Below are 20946 nucleotides of genomic sequence, written 5' to 3'. Positions count from 1 at the left end.
AAATCCTGTCTGTGTGCTGTTATTTGTGTTTACTACATTTTATTTTATGTCATTATTTACTTTTATGTATGTTTTCCAACGACCGTCATATACGTGTACTGTCGCTTTAAGAGAGAGGTCTTGTGGGTACACGGAAGAGGGAACGCGGGAGAGGCCATTTTTGTTTTGTGGGAGGAGTCTCAAGCAGCAATCGAGCCGAGCCACACGTGTTTCTTACCGTGGGACAGTTTTGCTGGTTGAGGAGAACGTAACCTTGAGTATCCCTGTAAGGAGATACTGCAAGCTGTGGGATAAAATACTTGTTTATCCTTTCTTACATCGGAGTCCCGTGGACGGTTTCTACTTCTAACGCACACGAGTGGAGTCCGGGCAGTGGTTGAACTTCGACCCCCACGTCCGTAAGAAACACCGCTCCCGCTGGAGGACTGGACGGTTGTCGAAGGGTTTGAAACCAAAATAAATGGCAAGGTGGGCCAAACAGAGTCCTGTGTGTCCCCGCTCCTTCCTTGATCATGATGATGATGAGAGACTGAGGGCCCCCCACAACACCTGGGGCCCCACCCAACTAGAACACAACGCAGAGCTAATGATGAGAGTGACGGGCATGCAGCAGGCTGACCAGCACAGAACAGCATAGGACTGCCCCCGTTACATATGCTTGGGACAGAAACACATCGCTAAGAGCTGTAAGGAGAAGGATATGTCATGTGCAACGTGTGGGAGAATATATCACATTGCTGTATGCCTGGGCAAGAAAGAAGATGTGGGGGCAGCGGTGCAGCCCACCGCTACCTCTGGAGGCACTCTAGCCTCTGCCTGCTCAGTCATTCCTCAGTCAGTGAAGATGAAACCAGATGGACAGAACACTGTGCTTCTGCAAACAGCTAAAGCATGGGTGGAAGGCCTACAACCGCACTACCGCGTATCACCCTCAGGCTAACGGCTTGTGTGACCGTTTTCACCGGTCGCTCAAGGCAGCGCTGCGCTCTCGGATGGTAACTGGGTGGATTGTTTACCTTGGGTTATGCTCGGGTTGCATTCGGCTCCTAAGGAGGACCTCGACGCGTCACCCGCTGAGCTGGTGCTCGGTCAGCCGCTCTGTGTCCCTGGGGAATTTTTGCCTGGGAGTTCCGCTCCTCGACCCCGTCCGGCAGTTTATCCTTTTTTGTCCGACAGCACTCGGGTTCCAGGCCCCGTTCACCACTGTTTTCCGCGGTTGTTCGTGCCTGCGGAGCTCATGTCGGCTCGTTTTGTTTTTGCACGGCATGATGCTCACCGCTCGCCCCTCCAACCCCCATACGATGGCCCATTTCGGGTTCTTGAGACGGGTCCTAAGGGTTTTGTGCTGGATATGGGTGGGCGTAGGGAACGTGTCACGCTTGATAGGCTTAAACCGGCGCACAGGGTGGCAGGCGAAGTTGTGTTTCCGGCCCAGGTTCCCTGTCGGGGTCGTCCTCCTTCCAGGACCCCGGCAGTGTCTTCACGGGTTCAGCATTCTGCTTCTCAGCCGGCTTTGGACTGTGTTTCACCTACTGTTTCGGCTGAGGGACGGCACAGCCGTTATTGCAGGCTGCTTAAGCCTCCAGTGAGACACTAATTTTCTTTCCAGGAGTCCCTTCTGGGTGTTCGGGGGGGGGGGGGGTGTGTGGCAGACACTAAGGGCTATGCCTCTCACCCAGCAGGACTGTGAGCTGGGGGCGTGGTTTACGTTCCCGGGCTTGCTGGTGCAGGGTTGTTCCTGCTGAGTTTTGGTTTTTGGAGTTGAGGAATAAACATCAAACTCGCCTTCGTCTGCTGTCTTTTTCCTCATCCTGCCACAACATCACTTATTTGCTATAAACTCTCAAATAATTTCATCTTTTATTTTTGAAATTAATATTAAACTTCCCCCGAGGGGATCAATTAAGTGCAGTTTAATTTTTGTTTTCTAATTATTAATTCATGTCTCTGAAACATGGGAAAATTGGAATCTGAAACAGTCCTTCCTGATTGGAGGATTCGGGGAAAAAAGAAAGAAAAATACCTAAGTAAAAACTACAGTTTACTGGAATTTTGATTTTTATTAAAATGGTTGACACCAGAACAATGCAAATCAAATTGAACACCATGAAAGTAACTGTAGTTGTCTGCCTTTACAAAACTTTTGGCTCCGCTGGTCTTGAGTCGGACTTGCCACCTACAAGTCTTGGACATGATGCAGATTCAATAAGCTTCATTCTTGGACTTGGCTCAGACTCATCCTCCTTTTTATGGTCCAAACTTATTCTCGCCAAGGGTGGTCTTGTGTACAAAGCTACTTGAGTGATTTTTGATTTTCCACTTAACCCAAGAAGTCAGCACACAAAGAATTCCCAAAGACAGACATTAACAGCAGCTGCTGGTTAGTTTCATTGGAAAACATTGGGCTAGTCCATCAAATCCATTTGCAGGAGCCATTCCTAAAGAAGCTCTGCACTTTCCTGTTTTCGATAAGGGATTTGTTAAGAAGGCTATATTAGGCTAGCTACAAAGCTAAGCTAACAATCCCCCTTCTCACCCTTACTGCTGTCATTGTGAATGTTTTTTGTTGCTCTCTTCCTCTTTTCTTTCTTCAGTTCTAACAGAGAGCATTCTGCTCCTTTCCGACTCTCCTCCTGTTAAATCAAACTTCTATTCAAAAGCAAACATTTACATGAATTGCAGAATCAAGCTTGAAGCTTGAAGAAAGAAAAGCAAATTCTCAATTATTATTTATTTATTTATTTTGGTGCTGGGTAATTCTAATTAGCTCACATGAAATAGTAATATCTTTGCAGAATTGAATAATTAACGTTTGGGTATTTTTCATGTTTTAATGTGTGTGTGTGTAATTTGCAGAGGTGTTTATACATGTGTGTTTTTCAACTTTTTGCTACAGAAATCCTGTTACGGTGTGTGTGTGTGTGTGTGTGTGTGTGTGTGTGTGTGTGTGTGTGTGTGTGTGTGTGTGTGTATGTTTGCGAGAAAGAGGGCAGCACAGCAAGAGTGTGTGTGCCCAAGAGAATCTTACATGGACATGCATACTATGTACAAAAGTGTGCACTCATACCTTTGTGTATTGTTGTGCTGCTGGGGACATCTATTTTTTTTTTTTTGTAAGTTAGTTTTGTCAGTTCTCAGTTCAATATTTAAAACGTTGACCTTGGGCTAACCCTAACCAAATATCTAACATGAGTGTGATTGTATAAATGATATGTCATCACCGGGACGTTGTATCAAAGGTTGATCTAAGAACATTTCTCGCTTGCAGAAAACAGGAGAACTGTGTTTCTGTGCCTCTGTATGTCCCAAACTATTGCGCAAGCTGACTACTGCAATTTTTACTAAACTGCATATTTCTCCATGATGATGACTAATTTCAGATGCTGACTCAGATGCTGATAATTTGATAGCTACTCTGCATTTTATGGTGTATCTGTCTGGGAAAAAAAAGGGTTTTGCATGCAATAAACTGATGCGATGTGAAGAGAGGGCAATGAGGCTTTCATTGCTGTTTTCAGCGACACCAGTTTTCTACAGTACACTTGCTTTTTAATGACGGGGAGTTGAATATCCTCAAGAATTATGAGCTTTCTTTATGAAATAGAGCAGTGATTCCCAGATTTTATAAACTCTGGATTCTGGTTCACTGATTGTGGCTGCTTACTGTGTCCTGGCTCTGCTATACACACTGATCTGCTTTGCTTATTTTCTATGGAAGATAGGAAGACAGTCTGTTTAAACTGCACGCTAGAATGTAGCAGGGTACCGCTCCCCTGCTCACGGACAATCTCTCTCTCTCTGTTTGTCTGTCTCTCCCTGTCTCTCTCTCTGTCTCTGCCACTCTTTCTGTCTCTGCCACTCTTTCTGTCTCTTGTCTGTCTGTCTGTCTGTCTGTCTGTCTGTCTGTCTGTCTGTCTGTCTGTCTGTCTGTCTGTCTGTCTGTCTGTCTGTCTCTGTCTCTCTATCATGCTAAAAAACAGGTAAGACAGAGCTCGGATAAAAGTGGATAAAAGGGTTTTTTTTATTTTTTGAGTTGTTGTTGAATGATTGTTTTTTTGGGATTGTTAAAAGATGCTTATTGGGTGTTTGTACTTTGACAAGTATTTTTTATGTTTAGAAATATTTCAAGTCTGTTTTTTGTTAAATTGTTTTGTTAAATAAAGATTTGCTTTAAAATTCGAATTGTCTCGCTCTCTCTCTCTCTCTGTTTCTCTCTCTCGCCAAGTATCATCTATCTATCTGTGATACTTTAAGAAACATGCAAATAAAAAACAACAACAACTGCATGATGTGGTCAGTTAGATTGCAAAACAAAGAATGGATTGTTCATATGTTCATTTTTTTCACTTTTTTTCTTTGAAAACACTGTTTTTGAAAAGAGACTCCAAAAGAAATCTCAAACTGATTGTTTTCAAACACATACAAACACATTTGTCTATCCACTCTTTTGTCATGAGCACTATAGAAAATATATGTCCACAGTTTATAGGGCCCCCACCCTCAGTAGTTTGAATGTCTGCATGTGCTATACATGTGTGCACACTTCAGTGTGCATGACGTGCAATATATTTCACGTGTACCAAGATTGAGAATACCATATTTCAGCCATCTGACAGCACATAAAACCAGCGCTCTCACATGCTGTAAAGCAGAGCTGAATGGGTTTATTGTTACGTGACATTCATGTGCATCAGTCACCTGTTTCCAAGACCCCCTCTCGCATCCGCCATGCAAGGGTGAGGCGTCATGGAAAGCTATGTAGATAATCATACAGCAAAACTGCATTGATGAAATAATATGCTTTCTGATGGGCTTTCTGAGGCACAGGTTATAGGACAATAACTAGGAAACTAGTTCACTAGGAACCCCTTCATCTTAACTCTTCCTTAGCAGAGGCCATATCAAAGAATGAAGCGTTCATTTCAATGAAATGGATTGAAATTCTTTATCGCTTATTAGGATTGTGAAGCGCTCATGCTGAAATGTTTTTTCCCATTGATCCATTATCCAAACCGCTTACCCTGAACAGGGTCGCGGGATGCTGGAGCCCATCCCAGCAGTCATTGGGTGGCAGGCGGGGCGACACCCTGGACAGGCCGCCAGGCCGGGCCAACACACACACACACACACACATTCACACCTAGGGACAATTTAGTATGGCCAATTCACCTGACTTACGTGTCTTTGGACTGTGGGAGGAAACCGGAGCCCCCGGAGAAAAACCACACAGACACGGGGAGAACATGCAAACTCCACACAGAGGACGACCCGGGTCAACCCTCAAGGTTGGACTACCCCGGGGCTCAAACCCAGGACCCTCTTGCTGTGAGGCGACCGCGCTAACCACGGCGCCACTGTGCTGCCAAGTTTTTTTTTTTTTTTACAGATTAGTTAAACAGTTCAAATGAATTCTTTCAAAATTAGGTATCTATTTGAAAAAAAGGTGGCAACCTACCCTGCAACAATGATCAGGAAAAAAAATTGTGCTACTTAGATCAACACATATAAAAGTACTGCTGGCACAGATAAAATAAGTTTCATTTGAAAGCGAAGACCAATACTAGTTGAGAAATTGTGTCCCCTGGCAGTACTTGCAATACTGACGACTTTGGCCATGTATACATATCTGTCCAACGAATTATTCAACAACAATCAGCATGGCATGGTGACTCAGGGTTTCTTCTAAGAGGACTTTGGGTTTGATCCTGAACTCCTGTGTTGAGTTTTCCTGTTCTTTCCATGTTGACAACTCTAAACGACCTGCGTGTGTGTGTGTGTGTGTGTGTGTGTGTGTGTGTGTGTGTGTGTGTGTGTGTGTGTGTGTGTGTGAGTGTGTGTGAGTGTGTGTGTGCGCTACCAGCATATCTGGGGTGTCCCCCTGCATTAGGCCTGCTGAGACAGGCTCCGCCCCCTGCCACCGTGGAGCTGCACGTAGTGGGCACAGGAAGTAAAAGAGTCAACAGCCAGACAGACGTGTGTGAGCAGGAGCTTCCTGACCTATCACAGCACACGGCGAACCGTCCCATCTCCCGCTATAACCACGGGACAAACATTATCGTAGTGCAGAAGAAGGGGCCATATCTTAGGGAGCGTTAAAGGAGGGATTTATAAAAGCCAAATACATTAAAAAATATTGTAACGTAGATAAGGCTGTCAAATAAGGGGTTATCCGAAAACACAGCCTCAACCTACTGAGGATGTGATCATGTTATTTTTTTTTTCCTATCCAAGCCCTTTCTCATGACACAACCCTCTCAGCATACTCTCTTTGAAACGGAATAAGGGGAAAGGGAAAAGTGGGCACACTCCGATAAGTCTGGACGCACACACTTGATCTCTTTGAGATGCGCACACTCAATTCAGACGGCTTGGCCGGGTTTGGACTTGGCCGGTTGGCAACGTGGCCCGCTTTATCCGATCCGACCTTATCTAAAAAGAAAAATGTGCCAATGTGACTGTGTTTATGACTGATACCGCTTTTTCTGTGTGTGTGTCTGTGTGTGTGTGTGTGTGTGTGTGTGTGTGTGTGTGTGTGTGAATAGGTTTGTGTCTTAAAAGGAAAGCCGTCTTCCAGATCCCAAGCAGAGAAAAGGTTACAGGTCATGTTTCATCTTCAGTGACAGACACATACTTGGCAGGGAAAGAGAGGGAGAGAAAGTAGGTGGTGGTGGTGGGGGGCGTAGAAAGCTAAAGGATGGGCTTTGACACTGTGATGTCTCATTTAGAGGCCTATTAACTGGCCTGGCTGTTGTGTGTTTACTGCTGTTCTCGTTTACGGTACAGACGCCCGACGTTTTGTCTGGCCTGAGCACATTGAGAAAAATCTGTTGTCACCTCGGCTGACGAGGCGGCATCCATTAAATGATGGGGAGAAGGCGTCAGAGTGGAAAACGTAAACCGCACTAACACTAAAAGCATAAGTGTCGCCATATAAATGCGAGGGAGCGGCTGCAAAAAAGACGGAGGAGAGAGGAAGAAGTGAAACACGGTGAGGGCGGGAGGAAAACAGTGGAACTGAACGATAAGTCGTGTATTTCTTTCTTTATTTTTTTTATTCTTTTGGATTTTTCTCCCCCAATTGTATCCGGCCAATTACCCCACCCTGCTGAGCCCCGCCCCCGTCGCTGCTCCACCCCCTCTGCCGATCCGGGGAGGGCTGCAGACTACCACATGCCTCCTTCGACACACGTGGAGTCACCAGCCGCTTCTTCTCACCTGACTGTGAGGAGGTTCACCAGGGGGACGCAGCATGTGGGAGGATCATGCTATTCCCCCCCAAACAGGCACCCCAACTGACTAGAGGAGGCGCTAGTGCAGCGACCAGGACACATACCCACATCCACATCCGGCTTCCCACCCGCAGACACGGCCAGTTGTGTCTGTAGGGACGCCCGACCAAGTCACAGGTAACATGGGGATTTGAACTGGCGATCTCCGTGTTGGTAGACAATGGAATAGACCACCACACTACCCGGATGCCCAAAGTCTTTCTCTCTTTCTTTCTTTTTTTTTTAATTACAACAAAAGCTGATGTCACTAATTAACAGACTTTCAACTAGGGCTCTCACTAATGACTGTTGTTCTACTCGAGGAATCTATCAATTATTTCGGTGATTATTCCAGGTAATTGTTTAAGGAAAACGTGCTTTTAAGGGTTGTAGAACAACAACGTAATATCAGATTCTCTCTGGCCTACAGTACTCCCCCCCCCCCCCCCGCTGCTCAATATAATGTGATATCTTCCTCTTTGGGATTTCCTTTGCTTTTTTTTGCATTCATGTTGTTATGTGGTCCATATTTTACGACACCTTCTGAAGTACGGTGACCTTGAGCGTAGAGAACGACGTCGGTCACATAAAATTATAAATTCATAGGCAGGGTGTTTTCTGGTGAGGTGCTGCAGACGTGGGCCTTGCACTGTTGTGTGAGCAAGTTCAGCTTTGTGATGCTTACAGAGCACTGCGTTGTCTGTGCATTTTAATTGAAAAAGTGTGCAGACTTTGGACACTTTTTGTTTGGCTTCTGGCTGTTCTATTTGTTCATCTTTGCTTAACTTAAAAATGTTTAACTCAAATACTCCACTGTGTCATCTCCGTGCAACAGTAATGATCGTCTGAGCGCTTTTCTGCCGTGCACAGTTGGTCTACATGCTCACACATATTTAGTCATGCATAACAATATGAAACGAAGCTCCGCGGCGGTTAATTGTAATCAAGGATTTTTTTGTAATCCGTCACTCTGGTCCTTGTGAGAGCCTTGATTTCACCCAGACGGGGGAGGGCTAATCAGCGAAATCAACTGGTGTGGCTAGGAAGGAAAAGCTTCACAGGCCTACGCAAAGCCCTGTGGCACATCGCTGTGTATCACCAGAGTAGAGGATGGTGAGAGGGGAAAAAAGACAGTGGGATTTGAAAGCGGGATGCCGACCTGGTGACCAGCTGTGCTACTGGTGTTTATTTAGCCAGAGCCGGTAAGCTGAGGCAAAAGGTGGGAGGGAGAGGGCGAAACAAAAATAGTGGGCTAGAAAAGGGGGGTGCAGGGGTGGGTGGGTGAATGGGCCTCTAGGGACGAGTTGGAGGGGCCGGAGAGGGAGGAGGGAGAGCGGGAACAGGAAAATGAGAAAGTAGAGGAGAGAGAGAGAGAGAATGGAAGAAAGAAGGTGGGAGAATGAGCAGGAGGGGGGCAGGAAAGAAGGAATTAGAGGAGGGAGTGAAAGAGGGGAGGGGGGAAGACAGATATAGGGAGAAGGAAATGGAATAAGGGATGGAGGGAGGGGTGAAATGAGAGAAGCCAGACTATTCAAGTGAAAGAGAGTCTTTGTCTGATCCACACTTAAAGAAAGGATCCCGGCTAAAAATACTACTAATGCTGTCTGGACACCCCCACGGCCTCTTTCACACTTGCTGTGTGTGTGTGTGCGTGTGCGTGCATGTGTGCTTGTGTGTGTATGTGTGTGCGCCCATGTGGGTGAGAGAGAGAGAGAGACAAATCGTGTGAACACATGTGTTATTGTAGCTTTAGCCTGGCTGACATCTCTCAGTGGTAAAGATTTAGGATTAACCCGAGTGTCAAGTCCTCACCTCTCCACACACACACACCCATGCACGTGTCTCTCTCTCTCTCTCTCTCTCTCTCTCTCTCTCTCTCTCTCTCTCTCTCTCTCTCTCTCTCTCTCTCTCTCTCTCTCTCTCTCTCTCTCTCTCTCTCTCTCTCTCTCTCTCCCCCTCCCTTTATCTCTCCAACACAGAGACACACACACATGTATTGAAAAAAAAAGAGAGACCGTGACCCTGACATGCACTCAAATACCCCTTCGGACCATTTCTTTGTAGTGAGTTTAAATGGAAAGGATTAGTATAATAAGATAAAGTTACAATGACCCACTCCCCTAACCTAGCCCAGTGCACTGTATATCATGTACCGTCCCCTCAGCGCCGCCGCCATGTCCGCCACCCTCCTGCTCTCCGCGCCTGTTGTCTTTGTGTTTCTAACCTACTGGCGATCACTTTCATTAACCGCAAGAATTCTCCCCTCCAGCATGGAAGTTCTCAGCGACGGCAAAACTGTTGCAGATATTGCTGTTGGTTCCCGGGATTTCAACAGTAAAAGAGATTTAAAAAACCATGGCTAAACCTAAAATAGCTTGAAGTAATTCTATATGTCTGTTCTTGTGCTTAATGTGCTTTCAGACAGCGATACAATATCCAACGTGCACCTTTGTAATAAGAAAACTGCCTTGTCTCGCTATCTGTAACTCACAATATCTGAAAGCCAATCATAAAAATGTATTTTTTTTTCTAAATCCTTAAAGGTATTTTTTTCTCTCCTTTGATTCCTTCAATCGTTACTTTTAGTGGGTTTTAAATTGTCAGTGTAAATCACGTTCCCGTCCCTCCTGTGCTGCGGGCCCCATTTACTGGACTGTTGGGATAATGTTTCGCAGTATCATTTACCGTTACCGTAAAACTGTTAGTCTGTGTGTTTCTAATGTTACAACTGCATTTAATTCTTTGCTGACCTTCTACCGGGCACCACGTTCATCTCATCCGTCTAGACCCTCCCCGTTCCTCCTCTCGTGGAAAAACCTCTCGGGGGTCAGACGGGTTTGGAAACGTTGCAGATACTTGTTTTACCGGCGTTTTGTAAATTGCATGAAACTCCGTATCTACTGGTAGATATCATTTAGACTGAGTGAACTTTTGGAGCCAATTGGAAGCAGCCTTCATCAGAAATTCATTTGTGAAAAATCACAGCAGGGAGCGTGAGGGGAACTGCAGCATTTACGCTTAACACTGTTAGATAAATCCAACCATTCTGTATATATACTGTACTGTACATGGTACGTATACTGGTACGCTCTGTCATGTCCATCTACCTCAGGCATGTGTGTAAGTAACCTGCTGACATCTATTTCAGCATCTCTGATAAATTCTCTGCACCACTGCACTGTATCACCTCTTATTTCACCTGCATATATCAATCCGTGTGTATATATCTGAAGATTGTGGTGTTGTAGTGCTGTTATTCTCTCAGGAATCAGGAACACTGTCATTTCAATTCATGTGAAACAAAATGCCATTTCCCGCAGTGGACAAAAACAAAGACAAAAACACATATCTAAAAACTACAAGAACACATATATCAAACTACAGAAAAAAAATAAAAATAAAAAAATCACTGTCCGAGCGAACGAACGCCAGGATGATTGTCGGAACTGCCGGTGTGCATGGGCTAGCAGTTGGCATCCTGTCAGACCGCCCTCGGTGTGTCAGGAGGAGCCTCAGGCAGGGCCGTGGACCCTGGGCCCACCGGACTCAGCAGACCAGGCTCCCCCAGCTAATCCAGCACCAGCTCTCCCAGCCATCCATGGACAGATTAACCCACTGGGGGGCCCCGGGGCATGCATATCCATTGCCCCCCGTCAGATATGCTATACAAACAATACTAAACATCGTTAAATGTAAAACTAACACAAATACCCAACATGGTAGTCGACGCTATGCCAATCTGCATGGGATTCGGATGGCGACTACAAAGTACAACACAATTTTGAATCACAAAACAAACGAAGATGAGAATAGTGGCTCACAGCATCGCCCCTGACCTTTTGGGGCCCCTCGTGGTCCGGGGCCCCGGGGCACTCGCCCAGCATGCCCGGTCTGTAATCCAGCCTCTCAGCTATCAAACAAAGATGTGGACAGACATTGTCAAAGACACTGCATGAATGGTACTGGGTGAGGCCACTGCAAACCTAAGTTCACGCAGCCATCTTCCCATACTGGAACTGGGCAAGGCCGCTGCAAACATGAATCCATGCTGCCATCTTCCCACACCGGAAGCAGAAGAAAAAAAATCGTTGTTCAGTACACCGGGAGAGCCACGAAACTGGAGTCACATTCCATGTATGTGCAAACCTACATGGCCAATAAACATGATTCTGAATCTGATTTTATTTGCAGCATTCAGATTCCCTCTACACGTGGCAATTGTTTCTCGTAATGCTGATGAGAAAGATCGTGTTGTTTTGGTTGCATAGGTATATGGGGTATATCTCATGTCGCTGACTGCCTTTGCAGTCAACATTTTCAGAGCGCAGTGTCTTTGCTGAAGAACGTTAACAATGCCAAGAGTGTAGGTGTTGCCTTTTGAGACTGATATTAAACCCCCAGAATATAATTAAACACCATGAAGGACATGCCTTTGGAGGAGGAAAAATGAACAAAACACTGATGTTTCATCAACTGAATAAGTGCCTAAGACACCATATCCATCCATCCATTATCCAAACCACTTCTCCTGCTGTCAAGGCCGCGGGGATGCTGGAGCCTATTCCAGCAGTCATTGGGCGGCAGGTGGAGAGACACCCTGGACAGGCTGCCAGGCCATCACACAGGGCCAACATACACACACACACACACACACACACACATACACACACACACACACACACACACACACACACACATACATACATACCTAGGTGCAATTTAGTATGGCTGATTCACCTGACCTACATGTCTTTGGAGCCCCCGGAGGAAACCCACGCAGACACGGGGAGAACATGCAAACTCCACACAGAGGACAACTCGGGACGACCCCCAAGGGTGGACTACCCTGGGGCTCGAACCCAGGACCTTCTTGCTGCGAGGCGACGGCACTAACCACTGTGCCACCATGCCACTGCCTAAGACACCATCCCGTGCATAATTCGTAGACTGGGCTCTCTTTAAAGAGAGAACACGCTGGCGCTGGTTGATGCCTTTCAAGAAGGATGCTCCCATTCATTTTGATGTAAAGCCAGACAACAGCAGTGTTAGCTTCAGTCGAAGTGCATCTGCTTGATGAGTCACACTACTCACAGAGGTTCTGTTCTGCAGCATTGAAACTTCGACAGACTTGTGTTAACATTAGGGCTATATTAAGGGGTATCTGCAATGACTTGAAGACTTGTCATATTGTCTCTAATGCCCAGAAACTAACAGAGGTCAAGGTATAATTAGCGCCCGGTCACCTATCACCTTCTTCAGCTATTGCTTGACAGAAATGCAAAATTTTTAACAAGTTTATTTTTTTATGTCACCTCCCTCTGATTTCACCACATTAGAAAGCTTTTTTTTTACAATGGCATTAACAGCTTTCATCACCAGAGCATGAAGCTACTTAAAACACGCCTTACCTGGATTATTGAACATGCATCAAAATACTTAAAATAGTCATTTTTGTCATGTGACCGTTGACCAAAGTGCCAAGCAATAAAGAATAAATTAATCTCCGACCAACTCATTCACTTTTAAAACCCTCTCCCATGCAGCGGTGTTAGACAGATTTGTTCAATAGGAATGTTTTTGTAGGGGGTAGTTTCATAAAATACCTCCTGTTATATTTAAGGCAAAAATAACATCTAACTCTTTATGTTCATAGCCTTGGGGCACCATGCCAGCATAGCGTTTATATTGTTGCTGTAGTCTGGAGCAACAGAGTTCAGTTGTTGCTTTACAATCCAACGGTTAATTTGACTCATTCATCATTTCCCCGTGTGTGCGTGCGTGCGTGCGTGTGTGTGTGTGTGTGTGTGTGTGTGTGTGTGTGTGTGTGTGTGTGTGTGTGTGTGTGTGTGTGTGTGTGTGTGTGTGTGTGTGTGTGTGTGTGTGTGTGTGTTGTCTTCTTTATTATTCTTACTTTGGAGTAGCTCTGCTAGAACGTTTACAGTTACACTGTATTAGCCTGCTGTGTACTTACTTGGGATATCATGGCTTTTAATTATAAATTGAGTCCTCTCTCACCACTGCTGCCGTGGTGGATAAAAATAAAGGCATTTCCAGGGCCCGGACGTTGTATTGTTCCCGAACACTCGGCCGTGCACTATAAATATGGGTAGTTCAGCCAAAATCTTGATTTTAATGCGCCCCTTTTAATCGCTGTTTTCCTGACTGTGAACTTCTTTTGCTATACTTCGCATTGACATTTTTAAGTCAAACACACAATGGCTCCTGTAGTTGGCCTGAGAGAAAACACAACACAGCGTCTGTCAAGCAAAATGGGTGATCTCAGTGGCAAAAAGCTGTCGCTTTCAAAGCGCTGCGTGAATCTGAACGTGTGAATGGCGGATTTTCTTTGTGATATGCAGACAAAGGCACTTCGGTCAGCCAGTTCTGCTGACAGCATGACTTTGCGCGGTCTCACGTTGTCAGGACCGCATTGTGTAGCGTTTCAAATTGTCCTACTCGAAACTGATAAGAGTGCACTGTCTCCACTATGATTTGATTTAATAAGTCTTGTTTTTCTACGTTTGTTCGTGAGAGATTAGCACATTACAGTGATGGATTATCAAAACAGCACTGACAGGATCTCCACTGCATCTTGAGAAAGTTGCATTCTGTCAAGAACGTCTGACAGGACGGTCTCTGTAGCTGTTGCTGTTAACAGCAACAATGGACAGCTTAGGATACTGATGATTTTAAGGACCCTTGTGTACATTTCACGGACGGATATTCCACTTTTTATAGCCACATCCATCCATCCATTATCCAAGCCACTTATCCCAATTGGGGTCGCGGGATGCTGGAGCCTATCCCAGCAGTCATTGGGTGGCAGGTGGGGAGGCACCCTGGACAGGCCGCCAGGCCATCATAGGGCCAACACATTCACAGCTAGGGACCATTTAGTGGCCTATTCACCTGACCTACATGTCTTTGGACTGTAGGAGGAAACTGGTGCAGCACCCGGAGCAAACCCACGCAAACTTGGGGAGAACATGCAAACTCCACACAGAGGACGACCCGGGATGACCCCCAAGGTTGGACAACCCCGGGGCTCGAACTCAGGACCTTCTTGCTGTGAGGCGACCATGCTAACCACTGTGCCACTGTGCTGTCTTTTATAGACACATGCCTCTATTAATTGGAAATTTAAGATTAGCGGATAATCCTTTGGATATTTTAGCTGAATGTAACACAGTAAATTTTGCGGTGTTAAAGTAACACTTAAAGAGTTCAATTTAAAACTATTCCCATGTTTATTTGATCCCATTCAGAATTGTTGTTCAATTGCCTCTTGCCTTGGTGTTGAAATTGTAGAGTTAAATTAACTCTAAATAGTATAACAAAATTAACTTCCACTGTATGGTGTTATTTAAACTCACCACGACAGGTTAAATAATTCTGGAGCATGTAAATATTATTCTTATCAGTTTTGATAATTTACTGTTGTGTAATGACGGATGAACTCTGAGTCAGTTAAAGTCCAGTGTTCATTAACACTGCATTGTGTTATTAGACGTTAACACTGTAGGGTCGAATAACTCTGACAAGTGTTGATGTTACGACTGTATTGATCATTTACTCTCATGCAGTGAAAAACCAGATCTGATAGAGTAAAACACTCATTAAAACTGCACAGCGTCTCTGAAACTTGAGACTTCTTGTGAAAATAGACCTCAGTGATCACAGAAAGTTGAATCAGTTCATCTGGACACAGCATTAATTGAGAGAAATGTTTCATCACTCATCTAAGTGACCTCCTCGGTCTCAACTGACTGCAGGTATCCCCACCCTTATAAACAATACAGTGGCATAACGATCAAAACCAATGTTCAGTTTCATATGCAAATTACTGTGGTCTCAAAAAACTTTTTATTTATTTATTCATTTATTTATTTTGGCTGGACCGGCCAGCCCTACGAACGCAAATGTCCCTGACTTACTGACTGACTGGCTGACTGAGTGAGTGATCAGTTTAACGTTGCTGGATCTGGTGACCAACGACGACCAAAACGTTACTGAAGTTACAACATTGGTTGGCCTAAAGATGTCGTCACTGGTAGTCATGGCAGTGGGAGTTTCCCTGTTGGCCGTGGATCAGTGCAGCGGTTTGCATGCTAACATTGCTACTTGTGGATACTACTGAAACGCCTCATCACAAAACAGTCCAATTCACAAACGCCGGCGCTTAATAGCTGCATGCAGTTACAGTTAAACATTATTTCCTTCTTCAGAGAGTTGGTTGTAACTGAAGCGCATTCATAAGGGGTCACACCCAGACTTCCCTGTGATCATGGCAGCAGTGATTGTATCAGGTAATTATTTCATAGAGAAAATAAATTGGTGCTATTTAACTGTATGAATCAGGGTTTAAAAACTGTTGCCCGCAGGGTTGCCAACTGTCCCGTATTAGCTGGGATGTCCCTTATATTGGGCCAAATTGATTTGCCCCATACGTGACCTCCCTTGCTACTCCACTTTAACCACTAGAGGGCACTCTCACAGTTGTATCAAAACTGATACAATAGCCGTAGCAGCAGTGCTGATCACGACGGGTGACAAGGATCACCTGTCATCATCCAATCACAGCTCCCCTCATGCGCATCAGTTGTACATGTACAGCAAATGTGCCAATTCATTCAAAAACAGAAAAAGTTCCGACAATGTCTGGTGCTGTTCAGTCGGTTTGACGTGGAAATATGGATAAACCTGCAAATATGGATAAACCTGCAAAAAAAGAAAAAAGAAAAAGAAAGAAAAAAGAAAAGACTGTGCAGCTGCAACAAGCAACGGGAAGTAAAAAAAAAAGGACGTTGGTTAAGCTCGCCAGCAGTGATTCACCGAAAGCCTTCTGTACTTTATGTCGCAGGGAATTTTCAGTTGGCCATGGAGGTGAGAATGACCTGACTCAGCATGCTTCCACAGAAATGCACAAGAAGGCCACACAAGCTGAAGGTGCAGGCAATATCGGTGCATTCTTTGTGGCATCTACTGTGGAAAATGACAAAATTGTGGCAAGTAAAGCATCGTAGCTGTATCCAGTGGTGGATCTAGAGATTTTTTCCTGGGGTGGCAAAGGGGTGGCAAGACTGTGTCCCAGAGGTGGCAGCTACCACCCCTTGCCACCCTGTAGATCCGCGCCTGTGAGGGGGAGGGGGATTCTAAATCGGCGACTTCTGTTTGAGATGAGTTTGGTGCGGGTCTCATTGACCTTCACCATGCATGTACATAAAATATACTTTAAAAACATATTATCTGATTTATAAATGGGGTGGCAACAGGGGTGGCAAGACTGTGTCCCAGAGGTGGCAGCTGCCACCCCTTGCCACCCTGTAGATCCGCCCCTGGCTGTATCGTACTGTTAAACATGGACTCAGGGGTCCGCGGTGGTGCAGTGGTCTAAGTATCGGCTTTGTGTCGATGCAGTGGCCCACGGGGGGTTCGCGCCTCGGTCTCGTCAGATCCGACTATGGCCGGACTCGATGAAACAGCAATAATTGGCAATGTTGTCTCCGGGAGGGGGGCGGAGTCGGCTCGGGTTCGTCACGTGAATGCGTCTCTGTGTGTGTCGGAAAAAGCAGTGGTTCGGCCTGGACTCGCCTTGTCACGGAAGTGGCGAAGAGTCTCCTTCGAGACTGCCGGCCGGAGAGATGCAGTTGGCGAACGCATGCTGTACGAGGGTGGGTGTTTGAACTAAAATAGGGATTGATTGGCCACTAAATTGGGAGAAAGAAGGGAAAAATCAGAAATAAATAAATAATTTAAAAAGAAAACATGGACTCAGCTACAACAGCACCGATTGTCTTGTTAAGCTCAACGGTGCGTTGTTTCATGACTCAAATATTGTGAAGAAGATGTGCTTGGGAAGAAGGAAAGCTGAGATGATCACAATTAATGTTTTAGGACCAAAGACTGTGCGGGATATTCTGGCTGAAGGTGAGCCTGTGTTTTACTCAGTTGCCACTGATGCCTTAAACAAGAGAAATAGAAAAAAAATGTTTCCAGTGTGCGTGAGATATTTTTCCGTGTCTGATGGAGTGCAAGTGCAAGATACTTGACTTTTATGAAGACAGTGATGAAACTGCAAATGGTATACATCGAGCTCTGATGAACTGTCTGGAAAAGTATGAATTGGATATTAAACACATCACAGCCAGCCGCTCTGGTGGCCGAGCGGAATAAACCGCCGTTCTTGCAACCCGCTCGTCATGTGGCTGGGAGGGTCGTATCCTAGACTCGCCGTAACCGGTCACGGCCAGAGCGTCCACGGGGTAAGGCATTCATTAGGCCCCCCTTACCCAAGGGATAGTGGGTGTAGATCGTTGTAGTGTTAGGGGACTCGTCGTTCTCCAGCGACCCTTCTGGCCAACCCGGGCGCCTGCAGCCAAGCAATTGAAAGCATTCTTCCTACGCCTCCTTCGCGGCTTGAAAGTGATGCGATCCATGCGGGGCTTCAGCGTGTAAAATAGCGAGAGCAGACGACACGAGTTTGAAGGAAGGTGGTGTTACGCCTATCTCCTTCCTGTGGAAACGTGAGCCAGGGGAGTTATTCGACAAGAGTTCCGGCCATATGCCATTGGGTTAATCGGGCGGGATAAAGGGACAAACTAGAAATACATTTTTCTAAAAAAAAGCACATCACAGCCTATGCAGCAGATAATGCCAATGTCAACTATTGAAAACATCACTCCGTTTACCAGTTATTGAACAGTGCCAACAGCCACATTCTGAAAGCTAGTTGCCCGGCTCACATAGCTCATAACACCTGCAAGCACGCCTGTGATCAGCTGTCAGTGGATATTGAGTCACCCGTTTTAAAGATACATAGCCACTTCTCAGTATCTGCTTCCAAAAGAGGGGAACTGCGTGAATTGTTTTGCCTGTTTTTGAAGGAGTGGTGTGAAATTCTGCATCATGTTCGTACACGATGGCTGTCTCTTCATCCAGCTGTTGATCATCTCCTGCAGAGCTGGCCAGCTCTCACCTCATACTTCAGGTCCTTTGGGGAGACCTGTCCTGTGGCACTGAAGAGGATTTTTGGGGATGAAGAAAAAACTGGAGCTACTGAGATTTATCTGTGCTTTTTCCATAACGTGGGGTGTGTTTTTGACACACTCATTAAAAAGCTGGAGGAAACAATGCTCTGCATCACAGATGTTTACGAGGAGGTGGGAAAATTCAAAGCGAAGATGCTTCAGCAGAAACAAGACAGCTTTTTTTGGATACCAGACCAAGCAGCTGATGGACAAACAAGGGTCAGCACAAATATCAAAGCAGCAAAATGACTTTCTGTAGTTCTATGACTCTGTCACGGCATACACTGACAAGTGGTTTGATTTCTCATCAGCAAATGTAATGATGAAACTGAAACTGATCGGCTGACATGAAGAGCTCTCCTTCACTGACTTGGAGCAGGTGGTGGCTGCCCTCAAAATGACAGACAGTCAGTATGGACCAACTTTGTGAAGAGTTTTTTGCTAACAGGGAGGAAATACAGAAAGCTAGACAGGATACCACAAAATCAACTAATGAGAAGTGGGTGGCAGTTTTCCAAAACATCAGGAAAGCCAACTTGATCAACATGTTCAGGGTTGTCTCATTTGTCCTCAGTGTGACAGGCTCAAATGCCTCTGTCAAGAGGATTTTCTCTCTGATGATCATTAAATGGCCAGATTCAAGAAACAGATGCAGCACAGAGCTGATCACAAATGAACTTCAAATATCTGTGAACTGTGACTTGTCATGTAAGGACTTTTCTCTGGCTGCACAAAAGGACAAAAGACTGCTTGAATCGGTCAAGAGCAGCAAAAAAATATCCATGGAAAAAGTAGACTTGGTGAGCAGAGGCATACCCCTCTTTTCCTCTTTTGCATTAAATATGTTCTCTTTTTGTTGTTGTTGTGAGGGTCCAAGTTGTAATTTCCAACTTATATATAGTTTTAGTGAATAAGAACATGAAGCATTCATTCCCCACCACTGTTTGTGTACACAGAGGGTGCACCTTCTGAGTCTTTGCTGTTCGATTCCTCTGCAAAACTACAGCATACAGAAGTTATTGTTACTTTTAGTTTGTCACTTGTATGATTAACAAGAAGGGGATAACTTTTTCTAACCTACAGTGCAAGAGTCACACGTGTTTTGACTTAGATTAATAGTAAAGGTAATAGGTAATGGTTCAAATAAAGGACTGTGTTAAAGGTACCTGCTGTAAATTAAACTATTATTAAACCTACTGTATGTTGCCAAGACATCAGAGTTGTGTATTGATCTTTAATGAAACTGTAAGAGATTAGCTATCATTATGACAAATGGCTTAAAACAATACACTACACAGCACCATACCCACACCGCTGCGGCACGTCACCTTTTGTCCCTTACTTAGTAGTGGAAAAAGTTGGCAACCCTGGTTGTCTGGTATAGCCGCTGTTTTAAACATAGTCACACAAAGGGTCCTTTTCCACCAAGGCGGTTCGAAGGCTGGTTCGGAGCCCATGTCTAATCTCAAACCATTTCGTTGCGTTTCAGCAGAAAAAGAACCGGCTCTCGGCCAGGAAAACTGGTTCAAAAGCGGCACCAACTCTTTGCTGGAATAGAAGAAAGAACTGCTTACGTCAGGGGTGGTTGTTGTGCCATGCACCCTTTAATACCACTCTGTAATGATGCTTCAAATCAAAGTTGATAGGAATCAAATAGTTTTATCACCACATGCTTTATTTGATCGACTTTGACAGAGTGAATTTGAAACACTGCATATTTTTATTCATTTATTTATTTATTTGCATTTAAAAACCTAATTTTAGTGTAACTTGACAAAGAACACAGAAGGGTTTGCCCTACACTGCAGTAAGTAATAGACAGCAATATAATGCTGATTGATGTACATCTGTTGCTGCATTGAATATTGGCCTGTAGCTGACTTCCGGTAGTGTTGCTGTGTTGTGTGACTGTCAGCCCATCTGGAATAATGAGCATTGATGACTATGCATAGCCCCTATGGGATGGAATAGTGCATTAATGGTTTCCTTTTGTATAATCTCATATTGGTTGGTATGTTCAAATTGGTTATGTTGACATATAAAATAAATTGATAAATAATCTGTTTTTATTATTTAATCATCACATCAAAAAATGAGAGATTTGGTTAGATTTTGGTTGGCATATACTGATCGCATCCTTTTTATGACCAGGACAGGAGAGAGGAGAAGAGAACAGGAGTAGAGAGCAAAGGAGATGAGTGCGATGGACAGATGAGACACCAAAAGAGCTACTAGAGAGGTGAAGAAGAAGAGGATATCAGATAGACAGATAAGACACAGAGTTAACACAGTTTATCACAGTTCAAATTTGTCTCAGTTCTAAAGGAGCCCTTGTCACACACTAGAAGCAGAAGCTATGAGACCAGGGTTGGTCAGTTTTCAAAATTGAACAACGCATTGGCAACATACAAGCTAGCATATGATTGCTTCATCAACATCAAGGCTCTTATTTTTTCTTAGGTGAAGTTAAACGAGAACTCAAATTATGCTCAATTTGTTCATTTTGATTTCATGTTGTGAAAGCTGGTCTACACACCTGACTGGGACCTTTTGGTAGAGCACAGTGTCTCACGTTTTATATTCATTTTACTCTGAAATAATGTGAATATGGTGCAATTATCAGGTGAAAATCTAAAGCTTTCTAGGCTGGG

Source organism: Lampris incognitus, chromosome 13 (assembly GCF_029633865.1).
Source record: "Lampris incognitus isolate fLamInc1 chromosome 13, fLamInc1.hap2, whole genome shotgun sequence".
Lineage (NCBI taxonomy): Eukaryota > Metazoa > Chordata > Actinopteri > Lampriformes > Lampridae > Lampris > Lampris incognitus.
Note: the sequence above shows the minus strand (reverse complement) of the source record.